This window comes from Propithecus coquereli, unplaced genomic scaffold (genome assembly GCF_000956105.1).
Source record: "Propithecus coquereli isolate 6110/MARCELLA unplaced genomic scaffold, Pcoq_1.0 Scaffold88, whole genome shotgun sequence".
In the NCBI taxonomy this organism is placed as follows: domain Eukaryota; kingdom Metazoa; phylum Chordata; class Mammalia; order Primates; family Indriidae; genus Propithecus; species Propithecus coquereli.
This window is the reverse complement of record NW_012155062.1, coordinates 1,869,786-1,891,323: the sequence shown is the minus strand read 5'-3', so window position 1 is coordinate 1,891,323 and position 21,538 is coordinate 1,869,786.

Below are 21,538 nucleotides of genomic sequence, written 5' to 3'. Positions count from 1 at the left end.
CCAGGGCCTTTTTTCTGGTGATTTGGTGCTATGCAATTAGACTGTCTTCCAACAGAGGGGTGATGATTTTGTTGTGGAAAAATGTAGAAAACCTCCAGCTCCCTCATTCTGTTCCCTTTCGGTGAGGGTGAGTGCCATATCAATTCTCCTTTGAGCAGATTGTCATACCCACTGTGTTGGAGAACACAGAGGAGCAGATGTTAGGAAGCCAAAAACTTGGAAATATATTAAGATCCCAAGATGTCTTAGTTATTTCTTCACTTTTCCCTTTTATAAGCCTTCCCCCACTTAATACAGAGCTTTCATACGTAAATAAGAGCAGTGGAGATTCTAACAGCCTAAAATGTCCGAGGTGAAAGTGTGAGAATCAGCTTACATCTTTGCCAGGTCTCGAGCCTAAGAAACATGACGAAAATGCATTTATTGTGGGTTACCAAATGCATGCTCTCAAAAAACAAAATGTGTTTCAAAATGACCTAGCGTGATGTAAACATTCCAGTCTCACCACAGTTCTAATTAACTCTTGCCCTCTTCTTCTTGCCTCAAACATATTTTCTTCCTTTACAACCTCCTCATTGTGGTCTCAATAATAAAGGTTCCTGTATGTTTCTGTAGTGTCCACAGGTAGATTATATGTTTTATGGATTCCCTAATGTGGCATGAGGCTGCCACCATACTATTGGGCTAGTCTGAACTAAGATCCAAAATGGGGCAGGCCTATCACAAAGGGTAAGTTTGTAGCTAACTACATTCTAAACGTGTGTGTATAATGATAATATAATATTTATGTTATATAGTGTATATAATAAATGTATATGTATATGTATGTGTATATATTATAAAATAGGTGTATGTATGTGTATATGTATGTATATATATTATAAAACAGGCAGTTGTTTTGTTGTGGATATATTTGTTTTGTATGTTATCCATCTACCACCATCACCCCCAACACACACATACTTTTAGTGACATTGATTCTATTGCCTCATATGAGCAAACAAAGTCAACCACTTTAACCTCCCCAAACCTTTTGAACCCATATCCTTTTCCGAGTAAAAGTTTTGTTGCTCCTTGTGAAGGCCGTGGACTTTTTTCACCTTTAATTCCATGTCTTTTTACAAACTATAGATTCCTAGATCACTGGGAAGCCCATCCGTAAGAGCCTCACATGCTCTCAGATTGGATTGTAATGACTGGCTTGGTAAAGTTACTGGAAATAAAGCACAGGAAGCAAAGTGTACATTTGCCTGTGGAAGCCAAGTCAGATCTAAAACTAACTCGTCTTTAATTCTGCATCCAGGACTTGAGTTAATTCCAAATCTCCCTTTGGTTCAAATCATCTACATGGTGTAGGCCTCAAGGATCTGCACTGGAACAAAGACTCTAAGATAATTTCTCCCTGACCTCTTTACTCACCTTTCCTATCCTGACTCTTGAACACAGTTAGCTTTCCAGGTATCTTCAGTATTAGAAGTAGAAGCTTCCTGCAATTACTAATTTCTAGACATCACTTTCCCTAGCTTATCCTCCAGATATTATAATATTTTTGGTTTTTTTAAACATTCTCTTCATTAAATCAACTATGTTTGAAATATGTAGAGTAATTTCTATTTTCCCTGCTGGGCACTGGCCCAGAGAGGTCTAAAGTAGCACCTGATGAATGTAACTCCCTGGAGCTGAACTGATAAGCAAAATTGACTCACTTGCTCTCTTGTGCAAGTATGTACTCTCTCTCTCTCTCTCTCTCTCTGGCAGCTTTGCCTTTAGCATAATTTCTAGTCTTTGCTTGAGGATAAGGAGCAGGAGTTTATGCTCTACACCCTTCTCAAACCTAGATTTCCCAATCCAAACCAATTTAGCCTATATGCCAAATTTAGTGCACTTTTCTTTCTGAAACATGATATAGTAGAAGATACTTTAAAGTTAGAGTTATAAAGTCTTCTAACCTTATTTATCAGTTCCACCATCGGTGTGTGACCTTGGACAAGATAAATCCACTTGAGTCTCAGTTACCACACCTGTAAAATAAGAATAATAATAAAACCTGCTTTATAGGATAGTTTTAAAGATCAAATGATGCCAACCATGTTGAGAGCTTTGTGAATGATGTAAGACTATATGTAAGCAATTCATTGTACTTTTCTAAGTCATAGCTCCATATTGAACAGACTTTCTGGATACAGTTCTGTTTAACAGTGGTCTACTGATTATTGTGGAAAACTAGTTAAGAAGTTAGTTTAAGGTAGGAAAGACCTTCCTCAGTTTCTCCTCTCAGAATCACAAATGTAAGAAGCTACTTACTCTACCTCTATGTGAGTATCCAGGGGTATTTCTGGTAAATGTTTAACAACTAGCTCTCTGGGGAGGGACTAAGCTATGATTTATAGAATTTGCTAATTCCCATGATGTGAATATTCCCACCATGGCTAATTTCAAGTCACCAATGTGACATCGACCGTCTTGCAAAATTTCTCAATATTTAACAATTGGCTTTCTAGCTCACCGCTGGTTTCAATCTGCCCTATTACCATAACAAAGCTATTTCTTGATGTTAACATAGGTTCTAGAAAAAAAATTCTGGTTATTGGTGTTAGTCAAGATTAGCTTTTTTCTCTTTACTTTTTATCAGTTAGGAATAACAGAATGCTCCTTTCTGTAAGACTGTCCTTTTTCATAGCAAAAATCCTGAAAATAAAGCACTTCTTTTATTTTCCTTATTAGTGAAATTGTTCTCTGTTGATGAGGATACCATTTAATTATAATTTATTAACTCTCAAGAGTTTAAAGGTTGTGGAGTACATTTTGGAAAAATTAACAGGTAATACAATGACTGCTAAAAGCCGAAATAGTAATAGAGTTTACAATGCCTGTGAAATTTACCAACTACAAAATATCTAATATTAACATGTTTTTTAAAATATTAACTAAGACTTCTGTATCTTGGATATTAAAGTGTCCCTTTGCATTTGCTTTATCTTTCGTGGACTGACAATTCTCTTATGGTTGCTGTTGTAACAAAATGATCACCATGCGGAGATTGTATTGGCAACATGCCCAGGCTCCAATTGCATACATGCTTCTGAGAATTGATCTAGTTTCCACTGACTCTTGGAGGTGGGAGTACCGGGAGAATTCTGGCTGACTCAGACCATTTCCCACTTGAAGGGCTTCTAGGCATGTAATTTCTGATCTGCTATGGGTTTGAATTAACTTCATTGCATTCTTATACATTATTTTATAGTTGTTGTTTTAGGAGTCTTCTACCACCCTAGACCTACCCCAATCTGACTAAAATCCCTAAGTTTCTATAGACTAGGGATGAGCAAGATCAGAACCTTAGAACTAAGCCCAAATGGAAATCATATTACTGCATGGTGGTAAAAACCATACTGACATACCAGGCCATTTGACACATCGTCAGGCATAAGTTTATTATATTTGTGATCTGAGCAGTTCTATATATTCATCTTCTGAAGAAAAAAAAGAATGTTAGCACAAATTAATACTTTATCCCCTCTCAGTTCTCTTCCAATTCATGCTAAAGAGGACAACAGAAGATAAGGTATCTTATAAAGCATCACACCAAAAACTTGTGTTTAAAAATTGCTTGTAGGAAGACTTTTGAAAATATGTTGAAAGGTGCATTGGACAAGTCAATTTTTTGTATATCTTGGAATGATTTATATTTCTTACAATAACCTATGTAAAAAGGAAAAAGTGGCAGTTTGAGGATTTAATTTTTTATTAATTGCATCATGACTTGATTTGGCACAAAAATGGAAAATAGCCACAGTATTTGGCTATGCTCTTCTTACAATTTATAGATTTATTTATATCCGCCTTGGCAACATAGTGAGACCCCATCTCTACAAAAAATAAAAAAATTAGCCAGGCATGGTGGCACATGCCTGTAGTCCCAGCTACTGAGGATACTGAGGCAGAAAGATAGCTTGAGCCCAGGAGTTTGAGGTTACAGTAAGCTGTGATTGTGCTATGCACTCCAACACTCCAACCTGGGCAACAAAGCAAGACCCTGTCTCAAAAAATATATATATATATGTATATATATGATTACATATAATATATTTATATTTATTATAAAATTTATAATGTTTATTTTTTTCATGAGAAGAACAAAAAAATTGAGTATAATGAGAGTTCTCCTTGTAAATTAAATTAAAAATATTTGGATAAACTTGAATTTATACATGAATTTTTCCTTCAAAAAGACCATGAAAAATTACCAGTGACTGATGTTAAAAATATCAGCCAATTTCCAAATACAATATTAAATCCCTGTCAGAGGCACCAAGGAACATTTTTGGATGAGCATGAATTCCCCTAAAACTTAGGTGTAGTGATGAACCACAGAATACCCTAATTACCTAAGAATCTCCTGTAGATGGATTATCTATATAAAATTATTTCAACTTACTTTCTTCTGTGCATGTCTTCAGCTTCTGAAATTAAACCAATAAGGTCTACTTATAAGTCTACAACCAGCTTCCTTCTAATTGTCCTAAATTCATCAACTTCAAGCATCAAGGTATAGAGCTGACTTTCACTTTTTAATTGAAAATTTTATTGAGATAATTATAGCTTCACATGCAACTGTAAGAAATAATACAGAGATTCCTTGTACGCTATTCCCAGTTTAACCCAATGATAACATTTTGCTAAATTATAGTATGATATCACAACCAGGATATTGACATCAATAAAATCCACCAATTTTATTCAGATTTCCCCAGTTTTTTACTTATTCATGTGTATGTGTGTATGTAAGCCCTATACAATTTTATGCATGTGCAGATTCATATCCACCACCAGTTATGATATTGAACACCAAAAGGATTCCTTGTGTTGCCCTTTTGTGACCCCATTCATCTCCTGCCACCTTTCCTCCAAAACTGCCCCTATTGCCTCAACCGCTGGCAGCCACCAATCTGTCCTCCACTTCTAAAATTTTGTTACTTCAAAAATTTTGTATAAATTGTAATCACACAGTATATAATCTTTTAGGATTGGCATATTTTGCTCAGCATAATTTCCTAGCAGTTTATCCAAGTTCTGGCACGTATCAGCAGTCCATTTCTTTTTATTGCTAAATAGTATTCCATGCTATATATTTACCACAGTTTGTTTAACCATTCACTGATGGAAAGACATCTGGGCTGATTCCAGTTTTTAGCTATCATGAATAAAGCTGATATGAACAAAGCTGATACCGGCATTTGTGTACAAAGTTTTGTGTGAACATGAGTTTTCATTTTTCTGGGTAAATTCCTGGGAATGCAATTACTATATCAAATGATAATTAGGTATTTAATTTTAAATAAAAACCTACCAAACTGTTTTCCAGAGTGAATAAACCACTTTACCTTTCCATCAGCAATGTATGAATGATCCAGTTTCTCCACATCCTCACGAGAATTTTAATCTTTCTAATAGGCGTATAGTGTTTTAATCTGGATTATTTGATTTTTCATACTGAGTTTTGAGAGTTCTTTATATATTTTTGATATCAGTCTTTTGTCAGATATGTGGTTTGCAAATATTTTCTCCCAGTCACTACTTTGTCTTCCCATTTTCTTAACAGAATCCTTCTCAGAACAAAAGTTTTTTATTTTGATGAAATCCAATTTATTAATATTTCCTTGTATGGATCATGCTTTAACATTAAGTCTAAGAACTGTTTGTTTAGCTCGAGATTCCTCCTTTTTTTTCCCTAAAAGTTGTATATTTTTACATTTTACATTTAAGTCTCTGATCCATTTAGGGTTCTTTTTTGTATAGATATGTTCCAGCACCCTTTGTTGAAAAGTCTATCACTCCTCCTTTGAATAGGTTTTGCCCCTTTGTCAAAAATTAGTTGAGCATATATGTGTCTGTTTCTGAGTCCTCTGTTCTGTTCCATTGACTTATGTGTTTATCCCTCTGCCAATACCACATTCTTGATTACTGTCACTGTAAATATAGTTAAGACTTAATATTAAGTAGAATAATGATTCCTACTTTATTCTTTTTTTTTTCATTTTTTAAAGCTCTTCTAGGGCCTTTGCCTTTCTATATAAATTTTAAAATAAATTTGTCTATGTCTACAAAATTTCTTGCCAGAGTTTTGACAGGAATCGCATTAAACCTATGGATGAATTTGAAGAGAACTGGCATATTTACTCAACTGAGTCTTTCACAATGAATATGGTATGTCTCTCAATTTATTTAGGTCTTCTTGATTTTCTTCATCAGTGTTTTCTAATTTTCAGCATAGAGATTCTATGCCTGTTTTTGTTAGTGTATATACAAGTATTTAATTTTCTTTGGAGCCACTGTAAAGGGTATTGTGTTTTTAATTTTGGTTTCTCCATGTTCATTGTTGGTATATAGAAATGATTGATTTTTGTGTGTTGATCTTGTACCCTGTGATCTTGCTGAACTCCCATACAAGTTCTAGGAGTTTGTGGGAGGTTTTTTTTTTTTATATTTCATGGCATTTTTATGCATAGAAAATCATGTCATTTGCCAATAGAGATAGTTTTATTCTTCCTTTCCAAACAGTATGCCTTTTATTTATTTTTCTTGCCTTACTGCAGTGGTTAGAACTTCCAGTACTATGTTGATTAAAAGTGGTAAGAGTGGATATCCTGGCCTTGTTCCTATCAAGTATAATGTTAGCTGTAGGATTTTTTGTGTAGATGCTTATTATCGAGTTGTGGTAATTCACCTCTATTCCTAATTTGCTAAGAGTTTTTATCATAAACAGATGTTGGATTTTGTCAAATGCTTTTTCTGCATCAGTTGGTATGACCCTATTATTTTTTTCTTTAGCTTATCAATATGGTATATTATATTGATTTTTTAAATATTTGACCATATTTAACCAATCTTGCCTGCCTGAGATTAATTCTACTTGGTAATGTTGTTTAATTTTTTAACACATTCTTGAAATTAGTTTGCCAATATTTTTTATTGTTTTTTTTAGGTATGGGATCTTGCTATGTTGACCAAGTTGGCCTTGAACTCCTAGGGTCAGGGAATCTTCCCAAGTAGCTGGGATTACAGCCACATGTCACCATGCCTGGATAGTTTGCTAATATTGTGTTGGGGATTGTTGCATCTATATGCATGAAAGATACTGACCCATAGTTTTGGGGTTTTTTTATTTTTTGTTTGCTTTTTGGTGCTTCCTTTGTCTGGTTTTGCTATCAGGGTAATACTGGCCTTATGAAACAGATTGGGAAGGGTTCTCTTCTATTTTCAGGAAGAGATTGTGTAAAATTAGTATTAATTAATCTTTAGAAGAGGTGCCACTACTGGTCTCTCCCCATCCCTACCTCCACCTGCTGCTCCAGTGTCTCTGAGTGGGAGAGGAGAATCTCAGGCCTGTAGGGACAAAGAGGATTCCAAGACCAGGCAGTTGGGTCTCTCTTGCTAGTTCTGCCTATGACCTTGGTATCACTCAGTGGCAAAGGGGAGTGTTTGGCCCAGCAAAGGAGAATGCTTCTCCAGTCACTTATTTCCGGGGGTTTCCCAATCCATGCCCCTTACTCCTGGTATCAGGCTCACCTTATGTTGTCAGAGGGACTCCAGTATGATCCAGGGAAAGCAAAGCTGCCTTCTATTGCTAGGTTGAAAGTCAACCTATGTCTGGTGGCCTTCCTCTGTTGGGTAGGGGTATATAAGACACCCTGCCACTGTGCTTTTCCTACAGTCCTGGGATCCCAAACTACATTGCCTTCTTCTAACTGCATTTTGGAGTTCTCCTTTTGTTCTCTTTTTTTTTACCATTTCCAGGGATTATAGTTGTGCTTAGTGGAGAGAAGCAAAACAAACATGTCTACACCATCTTTTTCAGATAGGAAATGACCTTTGTTTTTAATCATAGATGCCCAGGACTCATTCAGTTCTAAAAGTCTTAAATTACTTGAATTCTGCATAAATTTACAAAGACTTAATATGAAGATGAGGAAGAAGAGAAGACAGAGCCATGCATCATTGGAATTGTCCCCAAGCTGATACAGCACAAATCACAAAGAGAAAAAAACAAACCAACAGCATGAGACAGGGAACAGAGGACTTTTCTTTGTAATAGCTGCTGGCCAGCTTCTTTTCTTGACGTTTACCTCTCTCTTGATGTTTTAATGTAAGGCAAAGTTTTTCATATCCAACATTTTATTATGTGAATTGTGAAAAATTCATAAAACTTGCCGAGCAGTTACAGTGTTCAACCAAACAGTAGATTCGAAAAGAAGTTAGCTCAAACTGTTGGGCAACACAGAACATTTTATCATTCATCAGCCATACAGTAAATAAAATATCAGGGTGGTGATAAGCGTAACATGTGTTTGCTCCTTATTTTGTTACCTCACCTTCCTTCTTTTCTTTTAAATCATCATTTGTAGAAAAGACATTAGTTCCTTAAGAAGCATTATGTAGATATTTTTTCTATATCGAAGAGAAACTGTACCATTCATATACTCATTACTCATCAATTTCTGCCTATGAAAGTCAAAACAGGTACAATTTATTGAAACTCTTTATTGAAATTTCATTTAAATAGGCCAACATTTATCATTTGAAATTCTTAAAGAAAGTAGTACATCCTTTGGCTGAGGTGGATTGCACTGAAATAATAGGGAACATGATTTTAGACATAGCTTGTGTCCTGTACTTGTTATTTTTGAAACCAGTCAATTACTATAGCATTGATAAATTTTTAAATCTCTTTTTGATACATTCTCCATCATAAACTTACTTTTGAGGATGATCCATCCACTTTAGTGCTCCCATTTGCAAAGAATTCCATAGCAGAAGGAAGTTACTATGACCAACTTTGCAAAGCTATGGTATGCAAATAATCGTTATAATACCCAATTCATTGTGATACTAGTATAAGAAGCGATGCGTATTAAACTTTCTAACTTTAGATAGAATCATAACAGTATACCAGCTAGTGTGACCAAAACTATTAAGGAGCAAACCTACATCACTACAAAAGCCAACTAAATTTAAAATAATATTTACTGATGAGTATTACTATCTTTAAAAAAATGCTCATAATAGCAACTGTATTTTGGCTCTTAAAATAGCACTCTCCCACTCTGAAAATACTAGCAGCAGCAGAAGTTCAACTGGAAGTCTTAAATAAAAAAGCTTCTGTGTTATGAAAGAATTGCAGGGTTTTTTTGAGCTATATTAAATTTACTTAACTAGGACATATTGAAAATTGTGCTGTACTTACTAAACTATTTTTTGAATCACAGAAGAATGTTTATATTTTTAAATGATATTAACAGGAACTCTTAACAGTTGGAATTTTGTGTAACAGTGAAAAGCACAGCAAAAATCTATCCAAGATTGTACACTATTTGTCAGTTTCTAAAGATTGGAAATAAATAGATCGCCTTATTTATTGTAGTCAGTGTTAATATACTCAAGTAAACTAACATTATAGCCAACATTTATATATTCAAGAATTAACTTTTTAAGTTCTAGGAAACCTAACTTTCTATCCAAGATGAAAGAACTCAGTCTCTTCTGCTTACACTTTTTTAGTGATATCCTGGATATTACTGGAAACAAACTAGTCAGTAACCATCCTTAAAAACATGGATCGACTCTCATTTATCTTCATAGCCCTAGAACTTAGCCTCATAACTTATACATAATGAGATAATGGGTGTTCACTAAATATTTGTTAAATTAGTGTTTTAAAAGGAACTGATAGGGAAATGTTCATCAAACTAATATTTATATACCAAACATTGTGATGGGCCATAAACCTATCATACCATGTGAGATTCTACCATATGAGATTCATGCATTGGTTAGCAATGTTCTGCCTGCACATAACAGAAAACCTAAATCAAAACCTAGCTTAGGTAATAAAAGGAATTTATTGGCTCATATAACTAAAACTTCCAGTAGTAGGTGAGGTTTCAGGTACAATTTCAACACTGCTCTGGCTGCATTTCTCCTCAGTTCTCTCAGCTTTGCTCTCATTCATCTGTCAAATTCAATTTCAGCTGGATTCCTTCATGGCGGCAACACAGCTACAGTCATTTCAAGACTCACATCAGCATACCACCCCACACGTAGGGATAGAGAGTATCTCTTATAGTAAATGTGTTTGAAGAGTCAGCATGTATCCCAGATGCCCCCCAAAAATGTCTAAGCAGTAACTTCAATTGGATCACATGCTAATGGTATGAAGTGATTTACTTGAACCCATCAAAGCCAACTCTGAGAGTTGGATTGGGTTTAATTCTTCCCAAATTGCCACTGGCTGGAAAATATGGGATTTTCTTAGAAAAAAAGACAAGAGAACTGAGTGCTATGTAGGCTACCAACATATGTCTACTACACGTGTGTTAGCTCCAGTTAGACTCATAGAGTTTAAGTAACTCACCTCAGGTGGAAATGGTTTAAAACTGGATCCTATCTCAAAGCTTATGTTCTCTCCACTCTAAATTGTATGGAGTGTTTGGAAGAACTACCAGATAGTATAAAACATCATCCTTGTCCTAAGTCTTTTTCTAGGAGGAAAAGGTAATTTAAATAAAATATCTTCTCTTCCACACCCCTCCCCCATAGCCACTGTTCCACTCTCCTTACTTCCACTTTCTCTAACCCACTGGAATCCTCCCCATCTTTCCTAACCCAGCTGAGTGCTCTCATACTTCCAGTGCAGTGGTCTATATTCCAAAATCATCTCCTCTTAATTATCATTGAACTCCCATTCCTTTAGGTGTCTGATCAAACAGTTCATCATTAATAATAACATAATGCATTACCACTTCCAGGGATATTTGCAACTTATATTATGTCACTTGTTGGACACAACCCCACACATTCCCTGCCCCCGAAAATACTGTAAGAATTTCAAGAAAAGGAGATACTAAAAAGTTGGTGAGAATTTTGCAGACAACCCTTCCCCAAACCTCTGAGATCAAACTCTGAAAGAGATCAAACTCTGAAAGCAATTGTTCCGATTGAACTGTTCCATAAATAAGGTGCCCTGGCTTGCTAAATTGTCTTTTTCTAAGAGTACTGGTTTTTTTCTACAGTATTCCCTTTGGCTAATTCCCCTTTTTTCCCCACCCTGATACATTTTTAAGGTACTTTTTATATTTAAAGGTTGTTATTTGATCGATGTTTCCTATGTGATGGCTGGTTCATTTTCAGATTGATCCTTTATTTACTGCACTTAATAATAATTGTCCTCACTTCAAAATGACTTCCAGAACTCAAATTGCTTTTGAATGTAATTGTATCCCCTTCACCCTCCAAAACACCTAGATTTCACTTTCTTAAGGCTTTTGAACACACAAGAACTAATAATAAAAGAAAAACTAAAAGCACAGTGTGCCTAATAAGCCTAGAAATTAATCTTTTTAACAATGACACAATTTGGGATTTATTTATCAAAATGTCAGTTTGCTACTTCTTCATCATATAAAGCCAACTCCAGATGAATTCTAAATTCAGGAAACTGTGATGGAATTGAGTGGTACAATGTTGGTTAGACCCCAAGGACACATGAAAAAAGGAAAGTTATAATACTTCAAACTGTCAATGTGTTTGGACTGGTTAGAGCTGGACCGTGGGTTGTTTAGGATTCTTAAATGAGCCAGAATTAGACCGTGGGGTCTAGGTTACTGACCCTTGCTGTAATGTATGTGGGCTAACACAGTCTATGTGTAATTGTTTTATGCTCATAAGCTTTACCAATGTTTTCTGCTGCGTTGCAATCACAAACATATTTGCCGCTTAGCTGCCTGTGTATGAGACACTCCTTCCCGCCCACCACCCATGCGGAGAAACACTGCTCTTTCAACATTCTGAGCTGTTCAGCCACTACGGAATCAACCCCCGCACAGTAACAGTTAAAGTACTTATTATGTCCTCTTTAGAATCTGTGTTAAATTCTGTTGTTTTTTTCATAATCGAAAGCAACATTGTACTGTACATATTTATAGACTTTTTTGTAAATTGGGTTTTAAAAGACTGTTATGATCTTTACAAGACAATGTCACAATTGTTGAGATTTTCAGTGATTTTTATTGGTAGCAGAATGAGATTTCTTTTAAGAAAAAAAAAACTAGTACTATAAAAACCTGGGAATTTCAGATATGGGTGACAATTCACTTGGACATATCCATTTAAGCTGAAATGAACTAACTGATGGGTCCGATTCTGTCTGCTAACATTTCTAGAGCATTCCCCACATCCACACTGTGACAGCACACTGGAGGTGGGGAATGTGGGGGGTGTGGGGGTGGCAGCCGCAGTGTCCCACTAAGAATTCCTGCTCCCCGTTTCAGGCTGAATGTGAAGTATTCTCTCTGCCCACTCAAGAACAGACAAGGCCAGACTGAAACGGTCAGAATTCGGGACTAAAAACAATAAGATACTATAGTAGACAGAAGTTTAGAATATAGGGGAAGAGTTTTAAAATTCATACAGGAAGGCAGTTTGACACTATTCTATCTTTGGGTGAATCACGTGTGCAAGTTTGATTGTTGGTTCTTTTTAAGTATCAAAGCAACAATGTTAGCTGGTTTCTTTGCTCCTATAATACTTAAATGCTATTTTTAGGTCAAAGTTTTGTTAAGAAAGGTTGGGCAGGCTAAACCTTGCCTCTGCAGCTTTCATGAAACCAACATCTATGGAGCATCTGCCATGTGCCAGGCACGGTGCTGAGTACAGGAGATAACAAGATAAAAAGCAAGGAAGAGCCCTACTTTTAAGAAGCTCTGTTTAATGTGAAGAGAGACATTTAAATAAATAAACATGTAGCCAAAGAAATTCTATAATTGAGACTTGTACTCCGGGAAAGACTGACCAAGGAAGAAGGTGACTTACTAGGCTGGAGTAAACCCTGGTGTTGAGACAGGAAGGATTATTAAATAGGATGAATGTTTAAGTGATCAAGTTATGGATATATTAATATGATGTTCTGCCATGATACCTGCTGTGTAACCTTGTAACTTGGGGTTATGAATAATAAATCCTCAAATAGTGACAATCCTATTTCTTCTGTAGAGTTAAGACTCCTAGATCCCTGCTGGGCTCTAAGGCCAATCTTTTATACAATTGAAAAGGATTTAGGGATCTCTGATTTGACTACCATAGGGCATCCTACCTAGTGACAGAGTGGGCAGGTGGGTTACGGCTGTGGAGAGAAGGAAGAGAAGGGGCAGGGTGCTGGGTACACTCACTGAGAGTCGTCAGGTAAAGGAGGTACATTTACATCAATGAGTACTAACTATGTTGTCATCTAACTTAAACCCACGGGTTTAAATTGAAGCTTAGAAAGGCGCAGTAACCTACTCAAGATCACACAGGTAGTATTAGAGCTGAGATTCTAACATAGTTTCCCTGACTTCAAAGATGGGACAGGCCCATTCTAACCAGTCAGGCAGAGAGTTACTTTTAGTAAGAATGACATTGCATCCTACTTCTTAAACTGGGCGGCGAGTACACTAGGGATCATTATTTGACATTTCTTTAAACCTTACATATATTATCATTAGAATTTTATATCTATTCAATATTTACTAAACCAAATTTAAAAGATAAAATTAAATAGGAATATTCGATGAGCCAGACTGTATAAAGAGAGGTTTCTGAATTTAAAAAGAGAGAGAGAATTTGGCAGAAAATTAGTTGGCATCAGCAGGATCCCACTAGGAACATCAAAAGTATTCTCATAAAAGCACAGTGCTGGGAAATCAAGCAGCAGTCAGGCAAAGAGCCCCAGAGAAGTTCGGTAGTAGAGAACAGGGCACCAGGCACACATTGGAAGCTCAGGAAGCACCCAAGCCTCTGGTAGGGATGAGGAACTGGCAAGAAGCAAGGCAGGGTCCCAGAAAATAAGACAAAGTTCTGGTCACTAGAACTGGAGTCTCAGAAACAAGAAGATTGGATCTCAAGAAGAAGGCAGAACCTAGGCTAGAACTAAACCACAAGGCATAGCCTAACCAAAGTGAGAGCTCCTCAATACATAGTCCTCTCAAAGATGAACTAGAGTTTTAAAATCCATTCAAGAAAGTGAACCTATAGTGGAAAGGATTGGGGAAGCACTGGGAATAGTGTCAAAAGTACAGGGTTATGGAGAAAAGAGGATATTGGGAAAATGAATAGCACAAATCCTAAAAGGTTAGATTAAGAAAAATACTACCTGTAGAGGGTATCTGTTGGGGTTTTTGTTTGTTTGTTTGTTTTTGCCCTTTTCCGGACAGTTTCCTACTTTCCCTTTGAGACCTCTCCCCATCCACCATGAATAAAGACATAACAGTATGTCAAAGAGTCTTGCCTACTTTAGGCCCTGACCCTAGCTAGGTCAATTGTACTCTCCCTCCCAGAATTTGAATCTCAAAGGAAGGAAGGAAGGGATGGAAAATAATTGATGCTGTTTCCTTCCTGAGTCTGGACTTCAATGGACACCTAGATCACCAAAGCTGTTCTAGACCCTGTCTTTTCTGAAGTCTGGATTTATGTTATTTCCTGGATTTTGGAAATATACATATCCCTCCAATGTATTATTTTTTTCCTTTAAATTAGCTAAGGTCATTTCTGTTGCTTGCAACCAAAGTGTCACAAGTGATTCAGTGTCGGAAATGACAGCAAGGTTCTGGTTCTTTTCAGAATAGGCCTTCCCGAAGGTAGACTCAGAATCAGTGTCTTCGAGTCTGCAATTTGAGGAGCCCCAAAAAGCTGCCCTCTATCTGCAGAAACATATTTCTCCAGAAGCTCATCAAGCCGGGCAGATTTTCCATCCTAACCTCCTCCCATCCTACATTCTGACAGCTAACGAATACATTTTCTTAAGCCCCAAAATATTTAAAGCATGACCTAGTTCTCTGTGAGGTCTCTACAATTTAAAATATTTCTATATTAATAGGTTAGCTAAATATTGTCTTTCATGTTCAATGTTTAAAAGAAATGTTAGATCTAAAATAAATATTATACGAAAATATACTTTTTAATGTACTGAAATTTGAGTGAAATACTGTGAACAGGTAAATATTTTGACCTTAAATTAGATCAGGCTAAACATGACCACTTTATGAGAAATGTGACAAAGAAAATGACATTTTTGTTGTTAAAAAGCTAAAGTAGAAAACGATTATTTAGGTCCATGTCGAAAGATTTTTTTTTTTTAAGCACACCATTTGGCAATTTACAAACCAAGACATGATAGTTTTTTTCTAAGTCTTTGGTTAAATCTCAACATTTTCACTATGAAAACTCAGAGAGCCATAAATGGGGAAGATAGAACAATGAGCCTTAAGCTACAAAGAGGTAACCGAAGTTATTCATAGCCATTTTCACTGGCAATCAATATGGCATTGATTTTCTATTCTTGCTACTCTTGCAGTAATGTCCTTGGCTTGAAACTCAACCTAAGCTAGGATATATTAGCAAATAAAGTAATTCCAGCCTAAGAAACTGGAAAGAGAAAGCCTGGATATACTTCAGAGATGAAGATAATGGTCTGCTATTAGTTAATTCTGCTGGTCAGATGATGGTACCATGGTGACCCAGGCTGAGAGTAGACCCAGTGTGAAATTCCAGGTTTCTCTCTATTCCACAGCTAAAGACTAGACACATATCCTAGCTAATCAGGAGCCTCCTTGGTCACATGGAGAAGTAGGCAAGAATGTCCAGTGGATTCATATCACCACTACGGCAAAATCAATTAAAGTATATGCCCTACTGATCGAGAGTCAATAGCATTATCTGAGTGCATGAGGAAAAGCAGAATCTCATTCAAATTTAAAAAGAATTGATCAAATTGGAAAATTTTAACACTATCATGCATTAAAACACAGACCATTAAAGAAGCCCTAGGGAAATTCATTCCAGAAGTAGAACACAATAATTTCTTTAAAAATTGAAAATGTTGAGGACTATGTTGAGTAATTTACAAGTAAAGATCAAAGCCCAAATTTTCAACTGTGAAAACTAGATTCCAAATAAAGGAACATCAAATTACAGTGTTTTATTTGATAAGTATAATTTCAATAACTTCAAGCAATAGAATAAATATGATTTTCAAAGGATACATCTATGCTTTCCTGATTTTATGGTATTGTTTTTCATTGTCATTAATCAAATCCAAGAGTCACACAAAAAGCCAACACAGCAGAAGATGAACTATGTCTGTCTCTAAATCACAGCAGTAGTTATAAGACATCCACTTTCAAATATCTCTTTTCTTCAGCATCTTTTTAAAATATATATTTTCTGGGGAGCATTTACTCTCTGACAAGCCTTAAGTCCAAAGAAAAGCCACAATTACTTGTCATCAAGGGTACCAAGATGGGTCACTTAAATAATTTTCAAAGGACTTTTCAAAATAGTAATATGAAAAAATGATTAATTTTTTGGAACACAACATGTGGAATATGAGTCACATTCATTTTCACAAAGCAAAACTTCTTGTACAACATAGGAAATAAGTAACTTGTTGCAAATAGTAGAGTCCCATGGTGAGAAAGATCTGAAAGTCAACTTGGCATGTAATGAGTGTATTACAGGTCAAAAAGGAGAGAGCCAACAGCACCACATCCAAACTGAAATCTGCAGTGTCCACATGAGTGGCTCCCTGTATCCCAGCATATTTAGTTAAGCCCCTTTTTTCAGAATCTTCTAGAATGGTGACAGAGCGATTTCCTGAACTACTCCTACACTAACTTCTTTTTGCCAAAGTATGGAATAAACCCAACAGCTCTTTTCCCTTTGGCCCACCTCTCTTGCTAACAGGAAAAATGAAAACAAAAACCCTTAAATTTTATAAGCATATGCATTTTAATTAACTATAATAACTACCCTTTTCTAGCCTTGAGGAATAAGAAATTATTCAGATATTTTCACATGCTGCATTTTATAGATTCATAGAAATAATGACACTAGAAGTTATCTTATAGTTTACCTAATCTAACACTTCACTTACTGATGAGATAAAAGTCTGCCTTAGAGCTAGGGGATTGGTCCTGGTTCCCTTCTCCAACACATAAAAATGATTGCTTTTGCTACATTTGCCATTTCATTGGCATTGTACTTTGTTCTCTTTTCATGTACACTGGAATGGCTCATTTATTCTGGGTATTAAAAGAAAGGCTTAGCTCTAAACTACACAATTAACTCTGCAAATTGCACAAATACATTGCCTTAACTAAAATACCCATTTAAATGACTAAGTAGTATGTGCTCATTAATGTAGAAAGCAAATACTTAGTGTACATTTTTTGAATAGTCTATAGCCCATTAGAACACATGATAATAATTAGATGTCAAAAATACAGCTGAAAGAGAGCTGTTGTGCCGTCTTCCTGGCAGATCTAACGTTGGTATCGGATACCATGAAACCAGATGGCCCCACATTGATTTTCCAGACACTCTAGAATATGCCATCCTAGGTAGTAAACAGTTACCTAATGGGAGTCTAGGTGGTCCAACACTCTCTGTCAGGTATCATTTGATACTAAGAACTCTGACTGATAAGAAATAGGTAAGGTAACTGAGGATAGGAAACTTCTGGGAACAGACCCTGATGGAAATGCAAGGAATCTGGGATTGGTTGTCTGGTATGCTTAGGCTTAAAGACCATAAAATTAAACTAGTATTAAAGTGTGCTATTTCAATAGCCTAATCATTTAAATTTTATTGAATTATCACCTCTGGTCGCCTAGAATGAATACCCATTAAAGATAAGACCTTGGGAAATCTCATGACTAATGCCATAAGGCTATATAAAGAGCATGAATAAGAGTGACTATATGTTCAGTTTCTTCTGGATATTTTATGCCTGTTATCTCAGTATAATTTTCATTATCATCCCCTTTGACTCTCCAAAGTGTCCTGATGGGATGATAAATCCTAGGATGAGGAGATCAAGGAAAGTTGAATGGAGTAGTTGTTGCGGTTGGTACCAGACAGCTTGAAGTTAGTGAATGGCAACAGACTTCTATGGCAGTGCTTAAAAAAACAAGCAAATAAACACAAAAAACATTTTATGTCTTGAAGCTGCTGGGCTGAAATGGCCAAAAATAAAACTCAAAATCTGATACAATGTGTTGTTGAATAATGTCAGTTAAATCCACAGCTTTCCCAGGTCTCTCGAGTGAAAATTAGAATGGTTATTGAAAAAGAGTTATTCTATAAGAACTGGAATAGGGATATTTGGAAGGAATTGAATGACTCAAAGTGTAGCTTTTCTCCCTTTTGAATAAGGATGTTCCCACCTTCCTTGACGACCTTGTAATGGCTTTAGCTTAGGAAGTTATCAAACAAGGGAAATCTGCGTCCATGTGCCTGATCTACCAACTCTGATTGTCTCCAGACCTATAGTTACAGTCCTTAGAGAATAGCCCATGAAGGTGCTATTTAATCAACACAACAACGGCCCCCTAGACTTGGAGAGCCTGCCTTAAGCTACCACAACAGAGTCACAGCTCTTCGCCTACTTCTCAGACCTGAGTCCATACACAGACATCCCTAGAGCATTGAGAAGAGGCTGGATACACTCAAGGAAGGACCCTGTAACAACCCTGTAATAATAAGTATGCTCTATGATTTTCTTCCTAAACTTCCACAAAGGCAACTGTAGTCATTTACCAGTGGAACTGTGTACTGGAAAAAGAAATACTCAGACCTTTCAGGGACTTTTGGACACTGGCTGCGAGCTAACTAGCTCCAGGGAATGGGATAGATTATCAACGAGGTTCACTGGTTAGGATGCAGGCTTAAAAAGATCAGGTAATGAATAGAGTTGTGACCCTGGGAGGCCCAGTGGGTTCCTGGACCTATGTAATGATTATTTTCCCGATTCCTAAACGTAGTGTCAGTATAGATAACCTCAGCAAATGACCAAATCCCCCCACGAGATTCCTGACCCCTGAAGTAACAGTTTACATCTGTTTTTACAGTTTAATTATTAATAGTACTCCCTTTTACTGTCAGAAATATCCTGATTTTGATGATAAACGATATGGTCACCTTAGCTATTATGATAGGAAAGACTAAGGAAAACTCTTAGAACTCCACCTCCTCATCAGAAGAGTAAATCCTGGGGAAGAGGCTGGGAGAGGTGGGGAGGAGATGCAAGGTGAAATGCTACCTTGGAAGACTTAAAGATGCAGAAGTAGCTTGTTTGACCTATGCAGAATTCACCTAGGACTCAGGAAACGTTTCACAAACCCCCATATCCAGTTGATTATCATAAACTTAATCTGTTTTTCAAATCACAGTGGCTAATCCAGATATAATTTCTTTATTGGAGCAAATAAAGACAATTTGGGGTTTGCATCTATTGATCTGACAAATACTATTTCAAAAAAATAGAGAATCTAGGCCGGGGGCAGTGGCTCATGCCTATAATCCTAGCACTCTGGGAGGCTGAGACAGGAGGATGGCTTGAGCTTGGGAGCTCGAGACCAGCCTGAGCAAGAATGAGACCCCGTCTCTACTAATAATAGAAAAATTAGCCGGGCACGGTGGCGCATGCCTGTGCTCCCAGTTGCTTGGGAGGCTGAGGCAGGAGGATCACTTGAGCCCAGGAGTGTGAGGTTGCTGTGAGCTAGGCTGATGCCACGGCACTCTAGCCCAGGCAACAGAGTGAGACTCTGTCTCAAAAAAGAAAAAAAAAAATAGAGAATCTCAAAAGAAGTTTACTTTCACTTGTCAGGAATAGTAGTATACTTACCTTGTTTCAAGATTACAACAAACTCTTCTTGAGCTCTGTGCCACAATGTGGTCCATAGAGTACTTGATTGTCTCACCATTTCAAAGAGCATATGGTAAACAACTATGTTATTGTATCATGTTGATAAAACCCAAAAACAGAAAATAGCAGTGATTTTAGATGGACCTCTCACCTGTCTGAAGAAAATAGGGGTATCATTTCCAGTATGAAGAACACCCAATGCCCTGCATCCGATACCATTAAAGAAAGAAACATAACACTTGATAGGCCTTATTAGATTTTGGAAGCAACCAATAATATGGGTGTATTTTTTAATTCATTTACAGGGCGACCCAAATGGCTGCAAGCTTTGACTGTGACCTGGGACTAGAAAAAGCTAAATATTCCAAGCTTCATGGCAGGCAGCTCTGCTACTTGGCTTTTGTGACCTAGCGAATACAATAGGACTCAAAGTCTCTGCCACTGATTGAAATGCTCTCTGAACACTGTGGAAATTCCAATAGAAAAGTCACAGCAGAGGTCCCTAGGATGATTGAGCATAAGGATATCCACTTTGCCAAACAAAAATTCCCCTTTTGAAAAGAGCTTTTGGTTGCTGTTGGGTCCTGATAGAGGCTGAATGAAAGAGATTTGCAATAAAGTAGGACATTCTTTGAGATACTCTGGTGCTAGCTTGATAAGTTCATGAAAAAAGTGATCACACTGAGACAAATATAACCTACGCGTGGGCTCAAGTATACAGACTTCTCCTCACCAAACCTGGCCTGGCTACTACCACTGCTGAGTTTCCAAATGGACATCTGCAGTAACCAGACAGGAGCCTCCAGTGTAGTATTCAACTCCAGGGGGACCAGAAAGGCACTTGATATCAAGCTGATTACATTTCTTCAGGGGGGGTCAGTTTTTGTCATCATTGGAATAGACGTTTATTTTGGGTTTGAATTTAACTGACTGCCGTACATCTGCAAGCACCACCATCTATGAATTTAGTGAGCACTTTATTCATTAGCAACCTCTCTTTCAAAGTATTACTTTTGATCAATTTACCTTTTACTGAAATAAGGCACTATACTGATGCCCATGGGATCACAGATGTCACATGCCTCATCACTTAAAAGCAATTTGCCTTTATAGAATGGCAGAATGCCTATTGAATTTTCAATTATGTAGCTTAGGAGACAATATCTTGCCAATCTGAGGTGCTATTCTGTAGATGCAGTATGTGCTGTGAATCAGTGACAAAAACTTGGTGCTATTTCTCCTGTAGTGTCTTAATCAGTTCAGGCTGCTATAACAAAATACCTTACACTGGGTAATTTATAAACAACAGAAATCTATTTCTCATAGTTCTAGAGTCAAGGAAGTCCAAGATTAAGGTGTTGGAAGATTTGGTGTCTGCTCTGCTTCATAAATGGTGTCTTCTTGCTGCACCCACACAGGGCAGAAATGGGGTCAAGACAGCTCTCTCCAACCTCTTTTATAAGGGCACTGATCTCTTTCATAAGGGCAGAGCCCTCATGACCTAATTACTTCCCAAAGGCCTCACCTCTTAATAGTATTACCTAGGAGGGTAGGTTTCAGCGTATGAATTTTGGAGAGACACAAATATTCAGACCATAGCATACAGTAATGAATTGGTTCTTATGTGTCCATGAACCAATGGATGGTATTGGGAGTGGCTCCCCTTACTATTAAACTTAATGCTCCTCTGTTCCTTCCTTCTTTAGGCTTTGCTGATTTAAATTTCTTGGTACTTAAGAAAACGGTACTGGAAAAATAGTGTGGTGCTTGGAAAATCCTTTGACAGAATTATTTGGACGAAGT